The 19,680-nt window shown below is 35.4% G+C and overlaps 40 non-coding genes across 40 annotated transcripts; all 40 read left to right on the top strand.

Moving 5' to 3' along the window:
• Window positions 1-131: 131 nt before the first annotated feature.
• LOC122517296 lies at window positions 132-250 on the top strand. Its single transcript, XR_006303798.1, has one exon. It is a non-coding gene; the product is annotated as a 5S ribosomal RNA (ribosomal RNA).
• Window positions 251-549: 299 nt separating this feature from the next.
• On the top strand, window positions 550-668 carry LOC122517295. Its single transcript, XR_006303797.1, has one exon. It is a non-coding gene; the product is annotated as a 5S ribosomal RNA (ribosomal RNA).
• A 299-nt stretch (window positions 669-967) lies between these two features.
• Window positions 968-1,086, top strand: LOC122517294. Its single transcript, XR_006303796.1, has one exon. It is a non-coding gene; the product is annotated as a 5S ribosomal RNA (ribosomal RNA).
• A 299-nt stretch (window positions 1,087-1,385) lies between these two features.
• LOC122517293 lies at window positions 1,386-1,504 on the top strand. Its single transcript, XR_006303795.1, has one exon. It is a non-coding gene; the product is annotated as a 5S ribosomal RNA (ribosomal RNA).
• Window positions 1,505-1,803: 299 nt separating this feature from the next.
• On the top strand, window positions 1,804-1,922 carry LOC122517291. The gene has a single exon (XR_006303793.1). It is a non-coding gene; the product is annotated as a 5S ribosomal RNA (ribosomal RNA).
• Window positions 1,923-2,221: 299 nt separating this feature from the next.
• On the top strand, window positions 2,222-2,340 carry LOC122517290. The gene has a single exon (XR_006303792.1). It is a non-coding gene; the product is annotated as a 5S ribosomal RNA (ribosomal RNA).
• Window positions 2,341-2,639: 299 nt separating this feature from the next.
• On the top strand, window positions 2,640-2,758 carry LOC122517289. The gene has a single exon (XR_006303791.1). It is a non-coding gene; the product is annotated as a 5S ribosomal RNA (ribosomal RNA).
• Window positions 2,759-3,057: 299 nt separating this feature from the next.
• LOC122517288 lies at window positions 3,058-3,176 on the top strand. The gene has a single exon (XR_006303790.1). It is a non-coding gene; the product is annotated as a 5S ribosomal RNA (ribosomal RNA).
• A 299-nt stretch (window positions 3,177-3,475) lies between these two features.
• On the top strand, window positions 3,476-3,594 carry LOC122517287. Its single transcript, XR_006303789.1, has one exon. It is a non-coding gene; the product is annotated as a 5S ribosomal RNA (ribosomal RNA).
• A 299-nt stretch (window positions 3,595-3,893) lies between these two features.
• On the top strand, window positions 3,894-4,012 carry LOC122517286. The gene has a single exon (XR_006303788.1). It is a non-coding gene; the product is annotated as a 5S ribosomal RNA (ribosomal RNA).
• A 297-nt stretch (window positions 4,013-4,309) lies between these two features.
• Window positions 4,310-4,428, top strand: LOC122517285. Its single transcript, XR_006303787.1, has one exon. It is a non-coding gene; the product is annotated as a 5S ribosomal RNA (ribosomal RNA).
• Window positions 4,429-4,727: 299 nt separating this feature from the next.
• Window positions 4,728-4,846, top strand: LOC122517284. Its single transcript, XR_006303786.1, has one exon. It is a non-coding gene; the product is annotated as a 5S ribosomal RNA (ribosomal RNA).
• A 299-nt stretch (window positions 4,847-5,145) lies between these two features.
• On the top strand, window positions 5,146-5,264 carry LOC122517283. Its single transcript, XR_006303785.1, has one exon. It is a non-coding gene; the product is annotated as a 5S ribosomal RNA (ribosomal RNA).
• A 299-nt stretch (window positions 5,265-5,563) lies between these two features.
• LOC122517282 lies at window positions 5,564-5,682 on the top strand. Its single transcript, XR_006303784.1, has one exon. It is a non-coding gene; the product is annotated as a 5S ribosomal RNA (ribosomal RNA).
• Window positions 5,683-5,981: 299 nt separating this feature from the next.
• LOC122517279 lies at window positions 5,982-6,100 on the top strand. Its single transcript, XR_006303782.1, has one exon. It is a non-coding gene; the product is annotated as a 5S ribosomal RNA (ribosomal RNA).
• Window positions 6,101-6,399: 299 nt separating this feature from the next.
• On the top strand, window positions 6,400-6,518 carry LOC122517278. Its single transcript, XR_006303781.1, has one exon. It is a non-coding gene; the product is annotated as a 5S ribosomal RNA (ribosomal RNA).
• Window positions 6,519-6,817: 299 nt separating this feature from the next.
• LOC122517277 lies at window positions 6,818-6,936 on the top strand. Its single transcript, XR_006303780.1, has one exon. It is a non-coding gene; the product is annotated as a 5S ribosomal RNA (ribosomal RNA).
• A 297-nt stretch (window positions 6,937-7,233) lies between these two features.
• On the top strand, window positions 7,234-7,352 carry LOC122517276. The gene has a single exon (XR_006303779.1). It is a non-coding gene; the product is annotated as a 5S ribosomal RNA (ribosomal RNA).
• A 299-nt stretch (window positions 7,353-7,651) lies between these two features.
• On the top strand, window positions 7,652-7,770 carry LOC122517275. Its single transcript, XR_006303778.1, has one exon. It is a non-coding gene; the product is annotated as a 5S ribosomal RNA (ribosomal RNA).
• A 299-nt stretch (window positions 7,771-8,069) lies between these two features.
• On the top strand, window positions 8,070-8,188 carry LOC122517274. The gene has a single exon (XR_006303777.1). It is a non-coding gene; the product is annotated as a 5S ribosomal RNA (ribosomal RNA).
• A 299-nt stretch (window positions 8,189-8,487) lies between these two features.
• On the top strand, window positions 8,488-8,606 carry LOC122517273. Its single transcript, XR_006303776.1, has one exon. It is a non-coding gene; the product is annotated as a 5S ribosomal RNA (ribosomal RNA).
• A 299-nt stretch (window positions 8,607-8,905) lies between these two features.
• LOC122517272 lies at window positions 8,906-9,024 on the top strand. The gene has a single exon (XR_006303775.1). It is a non-coding gene; the product is annotated as a 5S ribosomal RNA (ribosomal RNA).
• Window positions 9,025-9,323: 299 nt separating this feature from the next.
• On the top strand, window positions 9,324-9,442 carry LOC122517271. The gene has a single exon (XR_006303774.1). It is a non-coding gene; the product is annotated as a 5S ribosomal RNA (ribosomal RNA).
• A 299-nt stretch (window positions 9,443-9,741) lies between these two features.
• Window positions 9,742-9,860, top strand: LOC122517270. The gene has a single exon (XR_006303773.1). It is a non-coding gene; the product is annotated as a 5S ribosomal RNA (ribosomal RNA).
• A 299-nt stretch (window positions 9,861-10,159) lies between these two features.
• On the top strand, window positions 10,160-10,278 carry LOC122517268. The gene has a single exon (XR_006303771.1). It is a non-coding gene; the product is annotated as a 5S ribosomal RNA (ribosomal RNA).
• Window positions 10,279-10,577: 299 nt separating this feature from the next.
• LOC122517267 lies at window positions 10,578-10,696 on the top strand. Its single transcript, XR_006303770.1, has one exon. It is a non-coding gene; the product is annotated as a 5S ribosomal RNA (ribosomal RNA).
• Window positions 10,697-10,995: 299 nt separating this feature from the next.
• On the top strand, window positions 10,996-11,114 carry LOC122517266. The gene has a single exon (XR_006303769.1). It is a non-coding gene; the product is annotated as a 5S ribosomal RNA (ribosomal RNA).
• Window positions 11,115-11,413: 299 nt separating this feature from the next.
• On the top strand, window positions 11,414-11,532 carry LOC122517265. The gene has a single exon (XR_006303768.1). It is a non-coding gene; the product is annotated as a 5S ribosomal RNA (ribosomal RNA).
• A 299-nt stretch (window positions 11,533-11,831) lies between these two features.
• Window positions 11,832-11,950, top strand: LOC122517263. Its single transcript, XR_006303767.1, has one exon. It is a non-coding gene; the product is annotated as a 5S ribosomal RNA (ribosomal RNA).
• Window positions 11,951-12,249: 299 nt separating this feature from the next.
• LOC122517262 lies at window positions 12,250-12,368 on the top strand. The gene has a single exon (XR_006303766.1). It is a non-coding gene; the product is annotated as a 5S ribosomal RNA (ribosomal RNA).
• A 299-nt stretch (window positions 12,369-12,667) lies between these two features.
• LOC122517259 lies at window positions 12,668-12,786 on the top strand. The gene has a single exon (XR_006303763.1). It is a non-coding gene; the product is annotated as a 5S ribosomal RNA (ribosomal RNA).
• Window positions 12,787-13,085: 299 nt separating this feature from the next.
• Window positions 13,086-13,204, top strand: LOC122517251. Its single transcript, XR_006303756.1, has one exon. It is a non-coding gene; the product is annotated as a 5S ribosomal RNA (ribosomal RNA).
• A 297-nt stretch (window positions 13,205-13,501) lies between these two features.
• On the top strand, window positions 13,502-13,620 carry LOC122517250. Its single transcript, XR_006303755.1, has one exon. It is a non-coding gene; the product is annotated as a 5S ribosomal RNA (ribosomal RNA).
• A 299-nt stretch (window positions 13,621-13,919) lies between these two features.
• LOC122517245 lies at window positions 13,920-14,038 on the top strand. Its single transcript, XR_006303752.1, has one exon. It is a non-coding gene; the product is annotated as a 5S ribosomal RNA (ribosomal RNA).
• Window positions 14,039-14,337: 299 nt separating this feature from the next.
• On the top strand, window positions 14,338-14,456 carry LOC122517303. Its single transcript, XR_006303805.1, has one exon. It is a non-coding gene; the product is annotated as a 5S ribosomal RNA (ribosomal RNA).
• A 299-nt stretch (window positions 14,457-14,755) lies between these two features.
• On the top strand, window positions 14,756-14,874 carry LOC122517292. The gene has a single exon (XR_006303794.1). It is a non-coding gene; the product is annotated as a 5S ribosomal RNA (ribosomal RNA).
• Window positions 14,875-15,173: 299 nt separating this feature from the next.
• On the top strand, window positions 15,174-15,292 carry LOC122517281. Its single transcript, XR_006303783.1, has one exon. It is a non-coding gene; the product is annotated as a 5S ribosomal RNA (ribosomal RNA).
• A 293-nt stretch (window positions 15,293-15,585) lies between these two features.
• LOC122517247 lies at window positions 15,586-15,704 on the top strand. Its single transcript, XR_006303754.1, has one exon. It is a non-coding gene; the product is annotated as a 5S ribosomal RNA (ribosomal RNA).
• A 299-nt stretch (window positions 15,705-16,003) lies between these two features.
• On the top strand, window positions 16,004-16,122 carry LOC122517269. The gene has a single exon (XR_006303772.1). It is a non-coding gene; the product is annotated as a 5S ribosomal RNA (ribosomal RNA).
• A 296-nt stretch (window positions 16,123-16,418) lies between these two features.
• LOC122517239 lies at window positions 16,419-16,537 on the top strand. Its single transcript, XR_006303746.1, has one exon. It is a non-coding gene; the product is annotated as a 5S ribosomal RNA (ribosomal RNA).
• The last annotated feature ends 3,143 nt before the right edge of the window (window positions 16,538-19,680 follow it).

Here is a 19,680-nt window from a genome sequence, read left to right as displayed (position 1 = left end):
GAAAATTTCCATATAAACCGTGTTTTCCGAGACTCGTACGTATCAGGCGTCTTGTAGTATTTTCTTTTGTTTTTTCCATAGTAGTGCTACGAATTCAATGGTTAAGAGCAATTAATAGATGTGTTGTTCTCGTCAACGGCCATACCGCGATTTAAGTACTAGTTCTCGTCCGATCACTAAAGTCAAGCATCGCTGGGCACGGTTAGTACTTGGATGGGTGACCGCTTGGGAACACCGTGTGCTGTTGACATTCTTCTTTTTTTTTTCTATTTTTATTAGAAGAGATTGTCAAGATTAAACAAAAAGTAATATATCTCTATAATATAAATTTTATTTTTTTTCTTCAGGAAACAATTTACTGAACGATTCCTTACCATCTCACCTACCATATTAATTGTGTCTGAACTTTTTCACGATCGAAAATTTCCATATAAACCGTGTTTTCCGAGACTCGTACGTATCAGGCGTCTTGTAGTATTTTCTTTTGTTTTTTCCATAGTAGTGCTACGAATTCAATGGTTAAGAGCAATTAATAGATGTGTTGTTCTCGTCAACGGCCATACCGCGATTTAAGTACTAGTTCTCGTCCGATCACTAAAGTCAAGCATCGCTGGGCACGGTTAGTACTTGGATGGGTGACCGCTTGGGAACACCGTGTGCTGTTGACATTCTTCTTTTTTTTTTCTATTTTTATTAGAAGAGATTGTCAAGATTAAACAAAAAGTAATATATCTCTATAATATAAATTTTATTTTTTTTCTTCAGGAAACAATTTACTGAACGATTCCTTACCATCTCACCTACCATATTAATTGTGTCTGAACTTTTTCACGATCGAAAATTTCCATATAAACCGTGTTTTCCGAGACTCGTACGTATCAGGCGTCTTGTAGTATTTTCTTTTGTTTTTTCCATAGTAGTGCTACGAATTCAATGGTTAAGAGCAATTAATAGATGTGTTGTTCTCGTCAACGGCCATACCGCGATTTAAGTACTAGTTCTCGTCCGATCACTAAAGTCAAGCATCGCTGGGCACGGTTAGTACTTGGATGGGTGACCGCTTGGGAACACCGTGTGCTGTTGACATTCTTCTTTTTTTTTTCTATTTTTATTAGAAGAGATTGTCAAGATTAAACAAAAAGTAATATATCTCTATAATATAAATTTTATTTTTTTTCTTCAGGAAACAATTTACTGAACGATTCCTTACCATCTCACCTACCATATTAATTGTGTCTGAACTTTTTCACGATCGAAAATTTCCATATAAACCGTGTTTTCCGAGACTCGTACGTATCAGGCGTCTTGTAGTATTTTCTTTTGTTTTTTCCATAGTAGTGCTACGAATTCAATGGTTAAGAGCAATTAATAGATGTGTTGTTCTCGTCAACGGCCATACCGCGATTTAAGTACTAGTTCTCGTCCGATCACTAAAGTCAAGCATCGCTGGGCACGGTTAGTACTTGGATGGGTGACCGCTTGGGAACACCGTGTGCTGTTGACATTCTTCTTTTTTTTTTCTATTTTTATTAGAAGAGATTGTCAAGATTAAACAAAAAGTAATATATCTCTATAATATAAATTTTATTTTTTTTCTTCAGGAAACAATTTACTGAACGATTCCTTACCATCTCACCTACCATATTAATTGTGTCTGAACTTTTTCACGATCGAAAATTTCCATATAAACCGTGTTTTCCGAGACTCGTACGTATCAGGCGTCTTGTAGTATTTTCTTTTGTTTTTTCCATAGTAGTGCTACGAATTCAATGGTTAAGAGCAATTAATAGATGTGTTGTTCTCGTCAACGGCCATACCGCGATTTAAGTACTAGTTCTCGTCCGATCACTAAAGTCAAGCATCGCTGGGCACGGTTAGTACTTGGATGGGTGACCGCTTGGGAACACCGTGTGCTGTTGACATTCTTCTTTTTTTTTTCTATTTTTATTAGAAGAGATTGTCAAGATTAAACAAAAAGTAATATATCTCTATAATATAAATTTTATTTTTTTTCTTCAGGAAACAATTTACTGAACGATTCCTTACCATCTCACCTACCATATTAATTGTGTCTGAACTTTTTCACGATCGAAAATTTCCATATAAACCGTGTTTTCCGAGACTCGTACGTATCAGGCGTCTTGTAGTATTTTCTTTTGTTTTTTCCATAGTAGTGCTACGAATTCAATGGTTAAGAGCAATTAATAGATGTGTTGTTCTCGTCAACGGCCATACCGCGATTTAAGTACTAGTTCTCGTCCGATCACTAAAGTCAAGCATCGCTGGGCACGGTTAGTACTTGGATGGGTGACCGCTTGGGAACACCGTGTGCTGTTGACATTCTTCTTTTTTTTTTCTATTTTTATTAGAAGAGATTGTCAAGATTAAACAAAAAGTAATATATCTCTATAATATAAATTTTATTTTTTTTCTTCAGGAAACAATTTACTGAACGATTCCTTACCATCTCACCTACCATATTAATTGTGTCTGAACTTTTTCACGATCGAAAATTTCCATATAAACCGTGTTTTCCGAGACTCGTACGTATCAGGCGTCTTGTAGTATTTTCTTTTGTTTTTTCCATAGTAGTGCTACGAATTCAATGGTTAAGAGCAATTAATAGATGTGTTGTTCTCGTCAACGGCCATACCGCGATTTAAGTACTAGTTCTCGTCCGATCACTAAAGTCAAGCATCGCTGGGCACGGTTAGTACTTGGATGGGTGACCGCTTGGGAACACCGTGTGCTGTTGACATTCTTCTTTTTTTTTTCTATTTTTATTAGAAGAGATTGTCAAGATTAAACAAAAAGTAATATATCTCTATAATATAAATTTTATTTTTTTTCTTCAGGAAACAATTTACTGAACGATTCCTTACCATCTCACCTACCATATTAATTGTGTCTGAACTTTTTCACGATCGAAAATTTCCATATAAACCGTGTTTTCCGAGACTCGTACGTATCAGGCGTCTTGTAGTATTTTCTTTTGTTTTTTCCATAGTAGTGCTACGAATTCAATGGTTAAGAGCAATTAATAGATGTGTTGTTCTCGTCAACGGCCATACCGCGATTTAAGTACTAGTTCTCGTCCGATCACTAAAGTCAAGCATCGCTGGGCACGGTTAGTACTTGGATGGGTGACCGCTTGGGAACACCGTGTGCTGTTGACATTCTTCTTTTTTTTTTCTATTTTTATTAGAAGAGATTGTCAAGATTAAACAAAAAGTAATATATCTCTATAATATAAATTTTATTTTTTTTCTTCAGGAAACAATTTACTGAACGATTCCTTACCATCTCACCTACCATATTAATTGTGTCTGAACTTTTTCACGATCGAAAATTTCCATATAAACCGTGTTTTCCGAGACTCGTACGTATCAGGCGTCTTGTAGTATTTTCTTTTGTTTTTTCCATAGTAGTGCTACGAATTCAATGGTTAAGAGCAATTAATAGATGTGTTGTTCTCGTCAACGGCCATACCGCGATTTAAGTACTAGTTCTCGTCCGATCACTAAAGTCAAGCATCGCTGGGCACGGTTAGTACTTGGATGGGTGACCGCTTGGGAACACCGTGTGCTGTTGACATTCTTCTTTTTTTTTTCTATTTTTATTAGAAGAGATTGTCAAGATTAAACAAAAAGTAATATATCTCTATAATATAAATTTTATTTTTTTTCTTCAGGAAACAATTTACTGAACGATTCCTTACCATCTCACCTACCATATTAATTGTGTCTGAACTTTTTCACGATCGAAAATTTCCATATAAACCGTGTTTTCCGAGACTCGTACGTATCAGGCGTCTTGTAGTATTTTCTTTTGTTTTTTCCATAGTAGTGCTACGAATTCAATGGTTAAGAGCAATTAATAGATGTGTTGTTCTCGTCAACGGCCATACCGCGATTTAAGTACTAGTTCTCGTCCGATCACTAAAGTCAAGCATCGCTGGGCACGGTTAGTACTTGGATGGGTGACCGCTTGGGAACACCGTGTGCTGTTGACATTCTTCTTTTTTTTTTCTATTTTTATTAGAAGAGATTGTCAAGATTAAACAAAAAGTAATATATCTCTAATATAAATTTTATTTTTTTTCTTCAGGAAACAATTTACTGAACGATTCCTTACCATCTCACCTACCATATTAATTGTGTCTGAACTTTTTCACGATCGAAAATTTCCATATAAACCGTGTTTTCCGAGACTCGTACGTATCAGGCGTCTTGTAGTATTTTCTTTTGTTTTTTCCATAGTAGTGCTACGAATTCAATGGTTAAGAGCAATTAATAGATGTGTTGTTCTCGTCAACGGCCATACCGCGATTTAAGTACTAGTTCTCGTCCGATCACTAAAGTCAAGCATCGCTGGGCACGGTTAGTACTTGGATGGGTGACCGCTTGGGAACACCGTGTGCTGTTGACATTCTTCTTTTTTTTTTCTATTTTTATTAGAAGAGATTGTCAAGATTAAACAAAAAGTAATATATCTCTATAATATAAATTTTATTTTTTTTCTTCAGGAAACAATTTACTGAACGATTCCTTACCATCTCACCTACCATATTAATTGTGTCTGAACTTTTTCACGATCGAAAATTTCCATATAAACCGTGTTTTCCGAGACTCGTACGTATCAGGCGTCTTGTAGTATTTTCTTTTGTTTTTTCCATAGTAGTGCTACGAATTCAATGGTTAAGAGCAATTAATAGATGTGTTGTTCTCGTCAACGGCCATACCGCGATTTAAGTACTAGTTCTCGTCCGATCACTAAAGTCAAGCATCGCTGGGCACGGTTAGTACTTGGATGGGTGACCGCTTGGGAACACCGTGTGCTGTTGACATTCTTCTTTTTTTTTTCTATTTTTATTAGAAGAGATTGTCAAGATTAAACAAAAAGTAATATATCTCTATAATATAAATTTTATTTTTTTTCTTCAGGAAACAATTTACTGAACGATTCCTTACCATCTCACCTACCATATTAATTGTGTCTGAACTTTTTCACGATCGAAAATTTCCATATAAACCGTGTTTTCCGAGACTCGTACGTATCAGGCGTCTTGTAGTATTTTCTTTTGTTTTTTCCATAGTAGTGCTACGAATTCAATGGTTAAGAGCAATTAATAGATGTGTTGTTCTCGTCAACGGCCATACCGCGATTTAAGTACTAGTTCTCGTCCGATCACTAAAGTCAAGCATCGCTGGGCACGGTTAGTACTTGGATGGGTGACCGCTTGGGAACACCGTGTGCTGTTGACATTCTTCTTTTTTTTTTCTATTTTTATTAGAAGAGATTGTCAAGATTAAACAAAAAGTAATATATCTCTATAATATAAATTTTATTTTTTTTCTTCAGGAAACAATTTACTGAACGATTCCTTACCATCTCACCTACCATATTAATTGTGTCTGAACTTTTTCACGATCGAAAATTTCCATATAAACCGTGTTTTCCGAGACTCGTACGTATCAGGCGTCTTGTAGTATTTTCTTTTGTTTTTTCCATAGTAGTGCTACGAATTCAATGGTTAAGAGCAATTAATAGATGTGTTGTTCTCGTCAACGGCCATACCGCGATTTAAGTACTAGTTCTCGTCCGATCACTAAAGTCAAGCATCGCTGGGCACGGTTAGTACTTGGATGGGTGACCGCTTGGGAACACCGTGTGCTGTTGACATTCTTCTTTTTTTTTTCTATTTTTATTAGAAGAGATTGTCAAGATTAAACAAAAAGTAATATATCTCTATAATATAAATTTTATTTTTTTTCTTCAGGAAACAATTTACTGAACGATTCCTTACCATCTCACCTACCATATTAATTGTGTCTGAACTTTTTCACGATCGAAAATTTCCATATAAACCGTGTTTTCCGAGACTCGTACGTATCAGGCGTCTTGTAGTATTTTCTTTTGTTTTTTCCATAGTAGTGCTACGAATTCAATGGTTAAGAGCAATTAATAGATGTGTTGTTCTCGTCAACGGCCATACCGCGATTTAAGTACTAGTTCTCGTCCGATCACTAAAGTCAAGCATCGCTGGGCACGGTTAGTACTTGGATGGGTGACCGCTTGGGAACACCGTGTGCTGTTGACATTCTTCTTTTTTTTTTCTATTTTTATTAGAAGAGATTGTCAAGATTAAACAAAAAGTAATATATCTCTATAATATAAATTTTATTTTTTTTCTTCAGGAAACAATTTACTGAACGATTCCTTACCATCTCACCTACCATATTAATTGTGTCTGAACTTTTTCACGATCGAAAATTTCCATATAAACCGTGTTTTCCGAGACTCGTACGTATCAGGCGTCTTGTAGTATTTTCTTTTGTTTTTTCCATAGTAGTGCTACGAATTCAATGGTTAAGAGCAATTAATAGATGTGTTGTTCTCGTCAACGGCCATACCGCGATTTAAGTACTAGTTCTCGTCCGATCACTAAAGTCAAGCATCGCTGGGCACGGTTAGTACTTGGATGGGTGACCGCTTGGGAACACCGTGTGCTGTTGACATTCTTCTTTTTTTTTTCTATTTTTATTAGAAGAGATTGTCAAGATTAAACAAAAAGTAATATATCTCTATAATATAAATTTTATTTTTTTTCTTCAGGAAACAATTTACTGAACGATTCCTTACCATCTCACCTACCATATTAATTGTGTCTGAACTTTTTCACGATCGAAAATTTCCATATAAACCGTGTTTTCCGAGACTCGTACGTATCAGGCGTCTTGTAGTATTTTCTTTTGTTTTTTCCATAGTAGTGCTACGAATTCAATGGTTAAGAGCAATTAATAGATGTGTTGTTCTCGTCAACGGCCATACCGCGATTTAAGTACTAGTTCTCGTCCGATCACTAAAGTCAAGCATCGCTGGGCACGGTTAGTACTTGGATGGGTGACCGCTTGGGAACACCGTGTGCTGTTGACATTCTTCTTTTTTTTTTATTTTTATTAGAAGAGATTGTCAAGATTAAACAAAAAGTAATATATCTCTATAATATAAATTTTATTTTTTTTCTTCAGGAAACAATTTACTGAACGATTCCTTACCATCTCACCTACCATATTAATTGTGTCTGAACTTTTTCACGATCGAAAATTTCCATATAAACCGTGTTTTCCGAGACTCGTACGTATCAGGCGTCTTGTAGTATTTTCTTTTGTTTTTTCCATAGTAGTGCTACGAATTCAATGGTTAAGAGCAATTAATAGATGTGTTGTTCTCGTCAACGGCCATACCGCGATTTAAGTACTAGTTCTCGTCCGATCACTAAAGTCAAGCATCGCTGGGCACGGTTAGTACTTGGATGGGTGACCGCTTGGGAACACCGTGTGCTGTTGACATTCTTCTTTTTTTTTTCTATTTTTATTAGAAGAGATTGTCAAGATTAAACAAAAAGTAATATATCTCTATAATATAAATTTTATTTTTTTTCTTCAGGAAACAATTTACTGAACGATTCCTTACCATCTCACCTACCATATTAATTGTGTCTGAACTTTTTCACGATCGAAAATTTCCATATAAACCGTGTTTTCCGAGACTCGTACGTATCAGGCGTCTTGTAGTATTTTCTTTTGTTTTTTCCATAGTAGTGCTACGAATTCAATGGTTAAGAGCAATTAATAGATGTGTTGTTCTCGTCAACGGCCATACCGCGATTTAAGTACTAGTTCTCGTCCGATCACTAAAGTCAAGCATCGCTGGGCACGGTTAGTACTTGGATGGGTGACCGCTTGGGAACACCGTGTGCTGTTGACATTCTTCTTTTTTTTTTCTATTTTTATTAGAAGAGATTGTCAAGATTAAACAAAAAGTAATATATCTCTATAATATAAATTTTATTTTTTTTCTTCAGGAAACAATTTACTGAACGATTCCTTACCATCTCACCTACCATATTAATTGTGTCTGAACTTTTTCACGATCGAAAATTTCCATATAAACCGTGTTTTCCGAGACTCGTACGTATCAGGCGTCTTGTAGTATTTTCTTTTGTTTTTTCCATAGTAGTGCTACGAATTCAATGGTTAAGAGCAATTAATAGATGTGTTGTTCTCGTCAACGGCCATACCGCGATTTAAGTACTAGTTCTCGTCCGATCACTAAAGTCAAGCATCGCTGGGCACGGTTAGTACTTGGATGGGTGACCGCTTGGGAACACCGTGTGCTGTTGACATTCTTCTTTTTTTTTTCTATTTTTATTAGAAGAGATTGTCAAGATTAAACAAAAAGTAATATATCTCTATAATATAAATTTTATTTTTTTTCTTCAGGAAACAATTTACTGAACGATTCCTTACCATCTCACCTACCATATTAATTGTGTCTGAACTTTTTCACGATCGAAAATTTCCATATAAACCGTGTTTTCCGAGACTCGTACGTATCAGGCGTCTTGTAGTATTTTCTTTTGTTTTTTCCATAGTAGTGCTACGAATTCAATGGTTAAGAGCAATTAATAGATGTGTTGTTCTCGTCAACGGCCATACCGCGATTTAAGTACTAGTTCTCGTCCGATCACTAAAGTCAAGCATCGCTGGGCACGGTTAGTACTTGGATGGGTGACCGCTTGGGAACACCGTGTGCTGTTGACATTCTTCTTTTTTTTTTCTATTTTTATTAGAAGAGATTGTCAAGATTAAACAAAAAGTAATATATCTCTATAATATAAATTTTATTTTTTTTCTTCAGGAAACAATTTACTGAACGATTCCTTACCATCTCACCTACCATATTAATTGTGTCTGAACTTTTTCACGATCGAAAATTTCCATATAAACCGTGTTTTCCGAGACTCGTACGTATCAGGCGTCTTGTAGTATTTTCTTTTGTTTTTTCCATAGTAGTGCTACGAATTCAATGGTTAAGAGCAATTAATAGATGTGTTGTTCTCGTCAACGGCCATACCGCGATTTAAGTACTAGTTCTCGTCCGATCACTAAAGTCAAGCATCGCTGGGCACGGTTAGTACTTGGATGGGTGACCGCTTGGGAACACCGTGTGCTGTTGACATTCTTCTTTTTTTTTTCTATTTTTATTAGAAGAGATTGTCAAGATTAAACAAAAAGTAATATATCTCTATAATATAAATTTTATTTTTTTTCTTCAGGAAACAATTTACTGAACGATTCCTTACCATCTCACCTACCATATTAATTGTGTCTGAACTTTTTCACGATCGAAAATTTCCATATAAACCGTGTTTTCCGAGACTCGTACGTATCAGGCGTCTTGTAGTATTTTCTTTTGTTTTTTCCATAGTAGTGCTACGAATTCAATGGTTAAGAGCAATTAATAGATGTGTTGTTCTCGTCAACGGCCATACCGCGATTTAAGTACTAGTTCTCGTCCGATCACTAAAGTCAAGCATCGCTGGGCACGGTTAGTACTTGGATGGGTGACCGCTTGGGAACACCGTGTGCTGTTGACATTCTTCTTTTTTTTTTCTATTTTTATTAGAAGAGATTGTCAAGATTAAACAAAAAGTAATATATCTCTATAATATAAATTTTATTTTTTTTCTTCAGGAAACAATTTACTGAACGATTCCTTACCATCTCACCTACCATATTAATTGTGTCTGAACTTTTTCACGATCGAAAATTTCCATATAAACCGTGTTTTCCGAGACTCGTACGTATCAGGCGTCTTGTAGTATTTTCTTTTGTTTTTTCCATAGTAGTGCTACGAATTCAATGGTTAAGAGCAATTAATAGATGTGTTGTTCTCGTCAACGGCCATACCGCGATTTAAGTACTAGTTCTCGTCCGATCACTAAAGTCAAGCATCGCTGGGCACGGTTAGTACTTGGATGGGTGACCGCTTGGGAACACCGTGTGCTGTTGACATTCTTCTTTTTTTTTTCTATTTTTATTAGAAGAGATTGTCAAGATTAAACAAAAAGTAATATATCTCTATAATATAAATTTTATTTTTTTTCTTCAGGAAACAATTTACTGAACGATTCCTTACCATCTCACCTACCATATTAATTGTGTCTGAACTTTTTCACGATCGAAAATTTCCATATAAACCGTGTTTTCCGAGACTCGTACGTATCAGGCGTCTTGTAGTATTTTCTTTTGTTTTTTCCATAGTAGTGCTACGAATTCAATGGTTAAGAGCAATTAATAGATGTGTTGTTCTCGTCAACGGCCATACCGCGATTTAAGTACTAGTTCTCGTCCGATCACTAAAGTCAAGCATCGCTGGGCACGGTTAGTACTTGGATGGGTGACCGCTTGGGAACACCGTGTGCTGTTGACATTCTTCTTTTTTTTTTCTATTTTTATTAGAAGAGATTGTCAAGATTAAACAAAAAGTAATATATCTCTATAATATAAATTTTATTTTTTTTCTTCAGGAAACAATTTACTGAACGATTCCTTACCATCTCACCTACCATATTAATTGTGTCTGAACTTTTTCACGATCGAAAATTTCCATATAAACCGTGTTTTCCGAGACTCGTACGTATCAGGCGTCTTGTAGTATTTTCTTTTGTTTTTTCCATAGTAGTGCTACGAATTCAATGGTTAAGAGCAATTAATAGATGTGTTGTTCTCGTCAACGGCCATACCGCGATTTAAGTACTAGTTCTCGTCCGATCACTAAAGTCAAGCATCGCTGGGCACGGTTAGTACTTGGATGGGTGACCGCTTGGGAACACCGTGTGCTGTTGACATTCTTCTTTTTTTTTTCTATTTTTATTAGAAGAGATTGTCAAGATTAAACAAAAAGTAATATATCTCTATAATATAAATTTTATTTTTTTTCTTCAGGAAACAATTTACTGAACGATTCCTTACCATCTCACCTACCATATTAATTGTGTCTGAACTTTTTCACGATCGAAAATTTCCATATAAACCGTGTTTTCCGAGACTCGTACGTATCAGGCGTCTTGTAGTATTTTCTTTTGTTTTTTCCATAGTAGTGCTACGAATTCAATGGTTAAGAGCAATTAATAGATGTGTTGTTCTCGTCAACGGCCATACCGCGATTTAAGTACTAGTTCTCGTCCGATCACTAAAGTCAAGCATCGCTGGGCACGGTTAGTACTTGGATGGGTGACCGCTTGGGAACACCGTGTGCTGTTGACATTCTTCTTTTTTTTTTCTATTTTTATTAGAAGAGATTGTCAAGATTAAACAAAAAGTAATATATCTCTATAATATAAATTTTATTTTTTTTCTTCAGGAAACAATTTACTGAACGATTCCTTACCATCTCACCTACCATATTAATTGTGTCTGAACTTTTTCACGATCGAAAATTTCCATATAAACCGTGTTTTCCGAGACTCGTACGTATCAGGCGTCTTGTAGTATTTTCTTTTGTTTTTTCCATAGTAGTGCTACGAATTCAATGGTTAAGAGCAATTAATAGATGTGTTGTTCTCGTCAACGGCCATACCGCGATTTAAGTACTAGTTCTCGTCCGATCACTAAAGTCAAGCATCGCTGGGCACGGTTAGTACTTGGATGGGTGACCGCTTGGGAACACCGTGTGCTGTTGACATTCTTCTTTTTTTTTTCTATTTTTATTAGAAGAGATTGTCAAGATTAAACAAAAAGTAATATATCTCTATAATATAAATTTTATTTTTTTTCTTCAGGAAACAATTTACTGAACGATTCCTTACCATCTCACCTACCATATTAATTGTGTCTGAACTTTTTCACGATCGAAAATTTCCATATAAACCGTGTTTTCCGAGACTCGTACGTATCAGGCGTCTTGTAGTATTTTCTTTTGTTTTTTCCATAGTAGTGCTACGAATTCAATGGTTAAGAGCAATTAATAGATGTGTTGTTCTCGTCAACGGCCATACCGCGATTTAAGTACTAGTTCTCGTCCGATCACTAAAGTCAAGCATCGCTGGGCACGGTTAGTACTTGGATGGGTGACCGCTTGGGAACACCGTGTGCTGTTGACATTCTTCTTTTTTTTTTCTATTTTTATTAGAAGAGATTGTCAAGATTAAACAAAAAGTAATATATCTCTATAATATAAATTTTATTTTTTTTCTTCAGGAAACAATTTACTGAACGATTCCTTACCATCTCACCTACCATATTAATTGTGTCTGAACTTTTTCACGATCGAAAATTTCCATATAAACCGTGTTTTCCGAGACTCGTACGTATCAGGCGTCTTGTAGTATTTTCTTTTGTTTTTTCCATAGTAGTGCTACGAATTCAATGGTTAAGAGCAATTAATAGATGTGTTGTTCTCGTCAACGGCCATACCGCGATTTAAGTACTAGTTCTCGTCCGATCACTAAAGTCAAGCATCGCTGGGCACGGTTAGTACTTGGATGGGTGACCGCTTGGGAACACCGTGTGCTGTTGACATTCTTCTTTTTTTTTTCTATTTTTATTAGAAGAGATTGTCAAGATTAAACAAAAAGTAATATATCTCTATAATATAAATTTTATTTTTTTTCTTCAGGAAACAATTTACTGAACGATTCCTTACCATCTCACCTACCATATTAATTGTGTCTGAACTTTTTCACGATCGAAAATTTCCATATAAACCGTGTTTTCCGAGACTCGTACGTATCAGGCGTCTTGTAGTATTTTCTTTTGTTTTTTCCATAGTAGTGCTACGAATTCAATGGTTAAGAGCAATTAATAGATGTGTTGTTCTCGTCAACGGCCATACCGCGATTTAAGTACTAGTTCTCGTCCGATCACTAAAGTCAAGCATCGCTGGGCACGGTTAGTACTTGGATGGGTGACCGCTTGGGAACACCGTGTGCTGTTGACATTCTTCTTTTTTTTTTCTATTTTTATTAGAAGAGATTGTCAAGATTAAACAAAAAGTAATATATCTCTATAATATAAATTTTATTTTTTTTCTTCAGGAAACAATTTACTGAACGATTCCTTACCATCTCACCTACCATATTAATTGTGTCTGAACTTTTTCACGATCGAAAATTTCCATATAAACCGTGTTTTCCGAGACTCGTACGTATCAGGCGTCTTGTAGTATTTTCTTTTGTTTTTTCCATAGTAGTGCTACGAATTCAATGGTTAAGAGCAATTAATAGATGTGTTGTTCTCGTCAACGGCCATACCGCGATTTAAGTACTAGTTCTCGTCCGATCACTAAAGTCAAGCATCGCTGGGCACGGTTAGTACTTGGATGGGTGACCGCTTGGGAACACCGTGTGCTGTTGACATTCTTCTTTTTTTTTTATTTTTATTAGAAGAGATTGTCAAGATTAAACAAAAAGTAATATATCTCTATAATATAAATTTTATTTTTTTTCTTCAGGAAACAATTTACTGAACGATTCCTTACCATCTCACCTACCATATTAATTGTGTCTGAACTTTTTCACGATCGAAAATTTCCATATAAACCGTGTTTTCCGAGACTCGTACGTATCAGGCGTCTTGTAGTATTTTCTTTTGTTTTTTCCATAGTAGTGCTACGAATTCAATGGTTAAGAGCAATTAATAGATGTGTTGTTCTCGTCAACGGCCATACCGCGATTTAAGTACTAGTTCTCGTCCGATCACTAAAGTCAAGCATCGCTGGGCACGGTTAGTACTTGGATGGGTGACCGCTTGGGAACACCGTGTGCTGTTGACATTCTTCTTTTTTTTTTCTATTTTTATTAGAAGAGATTGTCAAGATTAAACAAAAAGTAATATATCTCTATAATATAAATTTTATTTTTTTTCTTCAGGAAACAATTTACTGAACGATTCCTTACCATCTCACCTACCATATTAATTGTGTCTGAACTTTTTCACGATCGAAAATTTCCATATAAACCGTGTTTTCCGAGACTCGTACGTATCAGGCGTCTTGTAGTATTTTCTTTTGTTTTTTCCATAGTAGTGCTACGAATTCAATGGTTAAGAGCAATTAATAGATGTGTTGTTCTCGTCAACGGCCATACCGCGATTTAAGTACTAGTTCTCGTCCGATCACTAAAGTCAAGCATCGCTGGGCACGGTTAGTACTTGGATGGGTGACCGCTTGGGAACACCGTGTGCTGTTGACATTCTTCTTTTTTTTTTCTATTTTTATTAGAAGAGATTGTCAAGATTAAACAAAAAGTAATATATCTCTATAATATAAATTTTATTTTTTTTCTTCAGGAAACAATTTACTGAACGATTCCTTACCATCTCACCTACCATATTAATTGTGTCTGAACTTTTTCACGATCGAAAATTTCCATATAAACCGTGTTTTCCGAGACTCGTACGTATCAGGCGTCTTGTAGTATTTTCTTTTGTTTTTTCCATAGTAGTGCTACGAATTCAATGGTTAAGAGCAATTAATAGATGTGTTGTTCTCGTCAACGGCCATACCGCGATTTAAGTACTAGTTCTCGTCCGATCACTAAAGTCAAGCATCGCTGGGCACGGTTAGTACTTGGATGGGTGACCGCTTGGGAACACCGTGTGCTGTTGACATTCTTCTTTTTTTTTTCTATTTTTATTAGAAGAGATTGTCAAGATTAAACAAAAAGTAATATATCTCTATAATATAAATTTTATTTTTTTTCTTCAGGAAACAATTTACTGAACGATTCCTTACCATCTCACCTACCATATTAATTGTGTCTGAACTTTTTCACGATCGAAAATTTCCATATAAACCGTGTTTTCCGAGACTCGTACGTATCAGGCGTCTTGTAGTATTTTCTTTTGTTTTTTCCATAGTAGTGCTACGAATTCAATGGTTAAGAGCAATTAATAGATGTGTTGTTCTCGTCAACGGCCATACCGCGATTTAAGTACTAGTTCTCGTCCGATCACTAAAGTCAAGCATCGCTGGGCACGGTTAGTACTTGGATGGGTGACCGCTTGGGAACACCGTGTGCTGTTGACATTCTTCTTTTTTTTTTCTATTTTTATTAGAAGAGATTGTCAAGATTAAACAAAAAGTAATATATCTCTATAATATAAATTTTATTTTTTTTCTTCAGGAAACAATTTACTGAACGATTCCTTACCATCTCACCTACCATATTAATTGTGTCTGAACTTTTTCACGATCGAAAATTTCCATATAAACCGTGTTTTCCGAGACTCGTACGTATCAGGCGTCTTGTAGTATTTTCTTTTGTTTTTTCCATAGTAGTGCTACGAATTCAATGGTTAAGAGCAATTAATAGATGTGTTGTTCTCGTCAACGGCCATACCGCGATTTAAGTACTAGTTCTCGTCCGATCACTAAAGTCAAGCATCGCTGGGCACGGTTAGTACTTGGATGGGTGACCGCTTGGGAACACCGTGTGCTGTTGACATTCTTCTTTTTTTTTTCTATTTTTATTAGAAGAGATTGTCAAGATTAAACAAAAAGTAATATATTCTATAATATAAATTTTTTTTTTTTCTTCAGGAAACAATTTACTGAACGATTCCTTACCATCTCACCTACCATATTAATTGTGTCTGAACTTTTCACGATCGAAATTTCCATATAAACCGTGTTTTCCGAGACTCGTACGTATCAGGCGTCTTGTAGTATTTTCTTTTGTTTTTTCCATAGTAGTGCTACGAATTCAATGGTTAAGAGCAATTAAGATGTGTTGTTCTCGTCAACGGCCATACCGCGATTTAAGTACTAGTTCTCGTCCGATCACTAAAGTCAAGCATCGCTGGGCACGGTTAGTACTTGGATCGGTGACCGCTTGGGAACACCGTGTGCTGTTGACATTCTTCTTTTTTTTTTCTATTTTTATTAGAAGAGATTGTCAAGATTAAACAAAAAGTAATATATCTCTATAATATAAATTTTATTTTTTTTCTTCAGGAAACAATTTACTGAACGATTCCTTACCATCTCACCTACCATATTAATTGTGTCTGAACTTTTTCACGATCGAAAATTTCCATATAAACCGTGTTTTCCGAGACTCGTACGTATCAGGCGTCTTGTAGTATTTTCTTTTGTTTTTTCCATAGTAGTGCTACGAATTCAATGGTTAAGAGCAATTAATAGATGTGTTGTTCTCGTCAACGGCCATACCGCGATTTAAGTACTAGTTCTCGTCCGATCACTAAAGTCAAGCATCGCTGGGCACGGTTAGTACTTGGATGGGTGACCGCTTGGGAACACCGTGTGCTGTTGACATTCTTCTTTTTTTTTTCTATTTTTATTAGAAGAGATTGTCAAGATTAAACAAAAAGTAATATATTCTATAATATAAATTTTTTTTTTTCTACAGGAAACAATTTACTGAACGATTCCTTACCATCTCACCTACCATATTAATTGTGTCTGAACTTTTTCACGATCGAAAATTTCCATATAAACCGTGTTTTCCGAGACTCGTACGTATCAGGCGTCTTGTAGTATTTTCTTTTGTTTTTTCCATAGTAGTGCTACGAATTCAATGGTTAAGAGCAATTAATAGATGTGTTGTTCTCGTCAACGGCCATACCGCGATTTAAGTACTAGTTCTCGTCCGATCACTAAAGTCAAGCATCGCTGGGCACGGTTAGTACTTGGATGGGTGACCGCTTGGGAACACCGTGTGCTGTTGACATTCTTCTTTTTTTTTCTATTTTTATTAGAAATATCGTCAAGATGAAACCAAATATAACATATTTCTAGATGTAAACGAACGATTGATGATCGATCGTTCTTCTTCTGATCTGGATGCAAGGGTTAAAGGGCGTTATTATTTAGATAACAGTTTGTCAGGATTAATAGTTAAGAGTACATGTACGATCGGAATCGATCATAACCAAAAATCCATAGTAACTAAAAATCGATAGTTACTATGCGCCCACTAATCGACAGAGAGTTACTAGTAACTAGCATCTATAACCCCCACCACTCGACCGTCGAGTGCGAGCACCCCGCAGGGCTCATTACAAAAAGACATTCGGTCTATTCAACCGCTGGACGCCTACGAGGGCACAATACGAAAGACACGCATACTATTCAACCGCTGGACGCCTACGAGGGCACAATACGAAAGACACGCATACTATTCAACCGCTGGACGCCTACGAGGGCACAATACGAAAGACACGCATACTATTCAACCGCTGGACGCCTACGAGGACACTTGGAGACAAATTAATCGGAGGCAAAGAGCGAGAGGAGCATAGAAAGACAAGGAGTTTATCTATTAAACGAAAGTATCTTACAGATACTACAAATACGATCGTGAGAAGTAGAGGCGATAATTAACGGTGAGAGATATAAGTTCTATTTCTTTCAACTTGATTACTCATCCGGGTAATCGTGACGAGAAGTGATCACGGACTATGTCCGTTATCCATCGTCGTCCATTGTACTGATAACAACAGGGTTTTTTGCCGCAAGGCCTTTTCCCTGACGAGCCAATAAAGCATTGCACTTATTGGCTCAACCACGTGTTTTATTTTATTCTAATACACCTTTTCACCTCCTTATAATAAGCTTAATCCAATCGCCGGAGGACTCCGTGTTGGAGGAATTTTGGCAAATACAGTACACATATATTTAATCATACATAAAATCACTTAAACATAAGGCTTCAAAATAACATAATCATAAACGTAAGAAAACATAAAGCATAAAAGACGTAACACATAAGACGTAAGATATAATAATCACTCAATAAGAACACATATCACTTCAACATAATACGACCACTTAATATCTCGACATAATACCATAAGACTTCTTAATACTTAATCATAATACATAACTCCACTGCAATCATAAGACTAACTCTCTTTCTTATGCATCGGTCCTACCGCCGTCGGAGGGTAAGGGGTACGCAAGGCGGTCCTAGTCCCCCTTCCGACCCATTATTGGTCATCAACCGTCTTTCTTCCAAATCTACGTAACACCCTAGAGTGGGAGTGTGTACTAAGCGTTCTCGTAATCTCCACAGTCTAGACCACCAGACGTTACTTGATCGGAAATAAATATTATATTCCTCTCTTAAAAGGACCCTTTCTTACGAATTCTATAGTTCCATAAGTTCTCTATTCTATCGTAAAACAAACTAAGATTAGATTATCCTATATCCTATCCTAAACTAATATTACTCCGTTACATATAATATAAATTTTTTTTTTTTTCTACAGGAAACAATTTACCGAACGATTCCTTACCATCTCACTACCATATTAATTGTGTCTGAACTTTTTCACGATCGAAAATATCTATATAAACCGTGTTTCCGAGACTCGTACGTATCAGGAGTCTTGTAGAATTTTCTTTTAATTTTTAAGAAAATTTATTAAGCTTACTTCACAATAACGAAAAAAAGAAATAAGAAAGCACAGAAAAAGAAAGTTACATAATACTATAATTAAATTTTGTTTATTTATTTTACTTACACACATATATTTATACTTTATTACTATTTATATTATTACTTACACACATATATTACTTGCACAATTATATATATTGTATTACAGTTAATAATACAAAAAATACAAATCGTTTTCTTTTAGACATATTTACTGTTCGAATACTTTTGTTCCTTACTGTATTTATTTGATGAAGTTATTTTCAAAGATCGTCAACTGGATCCTAATCGACAATAACATGCATCCCTTCCTAACGAAGCTTGGAAATTTTATGACCGTTCTTGAGATCGCATGTTTTCTATTGATCTAACGCAGTGGTACGCAAATCGAGGGTCGCGAGAACGTTTTCCGGTCACCAAATTTAGAGAAATTGTTGTTAAATAAAAAATATAGATATTCTTCAATAAGTGTCATGTAGCAATAAAAAATAGTAAAATAAGATAATGTTATTAAAAAAAAAAAAAAAAACGTCTACTGTGTCTATCCAGAGAAAGGGACAAAATTTTACACGAAGTGTGGAGAGGATGGTCTTGTATCAAAATAATTTGAGCACCACTGATATGAGGAATTAGAAAAAAGTTTACAAAAACCCCTTAGTCCTTAGAAGAATTTAGTAAGTTGATTCAAATCTATTCAGTTCAGTTGATTCAGTTGGGTCGTATTCAGTCACTTGATTAACTGTATTTAAATGAATAATTTCTGAACAGATTTTATTTTATCCCTAAAATGATGAAAAATAACAGAAAAAGACGCATTGACGTAAATAAGAATTATTTGGATGACGAGATAAATTCAAATTTGACACGAAAGAAAAGTAATAGAAATATGATAAATGATTTTGAGAAATCAAATCCGGCACATTCGAATACGAAGAAGATATTTCATCTGAATCTAGAAAAAATATCACAGAAATTACACCGATTAATGAATGAATTTTTTCCCGGCCAACTATTCATAAATTAAATTCCAAGGATTCGGGAATAAAAACACCGATTAACTCTATTTGGTACCAGTTTTAGATTATTTTCAATTATTATGCTTTGAAAAGTTTCTAAATTTCATTGACGGGGCACGGCAAACAGTTATCGCAGTAGTCTTGATAAGAATGATAATATGAACAATTCCCAAAATACTTCAAAATAAATCTTACAATTTATATGTAAGATTAATAAATAAAAGTAAAAAGTAAAAGATAAACAAATTATATAAAATAAAAGAAAATTGCGATAAGCTCCGACACCGTTTTCTAATGTTATTACATCCTTTTGAAAATCTATTTATTGACGAAAGTTTACTTTATTATAAAAGAAGATTGTCGTTCAAATAGTACATTCCTTCCAAAAATAACAGATTTGGGATTAAATCGTTTATT

The sequence above is a fragment of the Polistes fuscatus genome, unplaced genomic scaffold, assembly GCF_010416935.1.
Source record: "Polistes fuscatus isolate 324 unplaced genomic scaffold, CU_Pfus_HIC Scaffold2, whole genome shotgun sequence".
Lineage (NCBI taxonomy): Eukaryota > Metazoa > Arthropoda > Insecta > Hymenoptera > Vespidae > Polistes > Polistes fuscatus.
The sequence above is the reverse complement of the archived record's forward strand: the minus strand, read 5'-3'. Positions and strand labels throughout refer to the sequence as shown.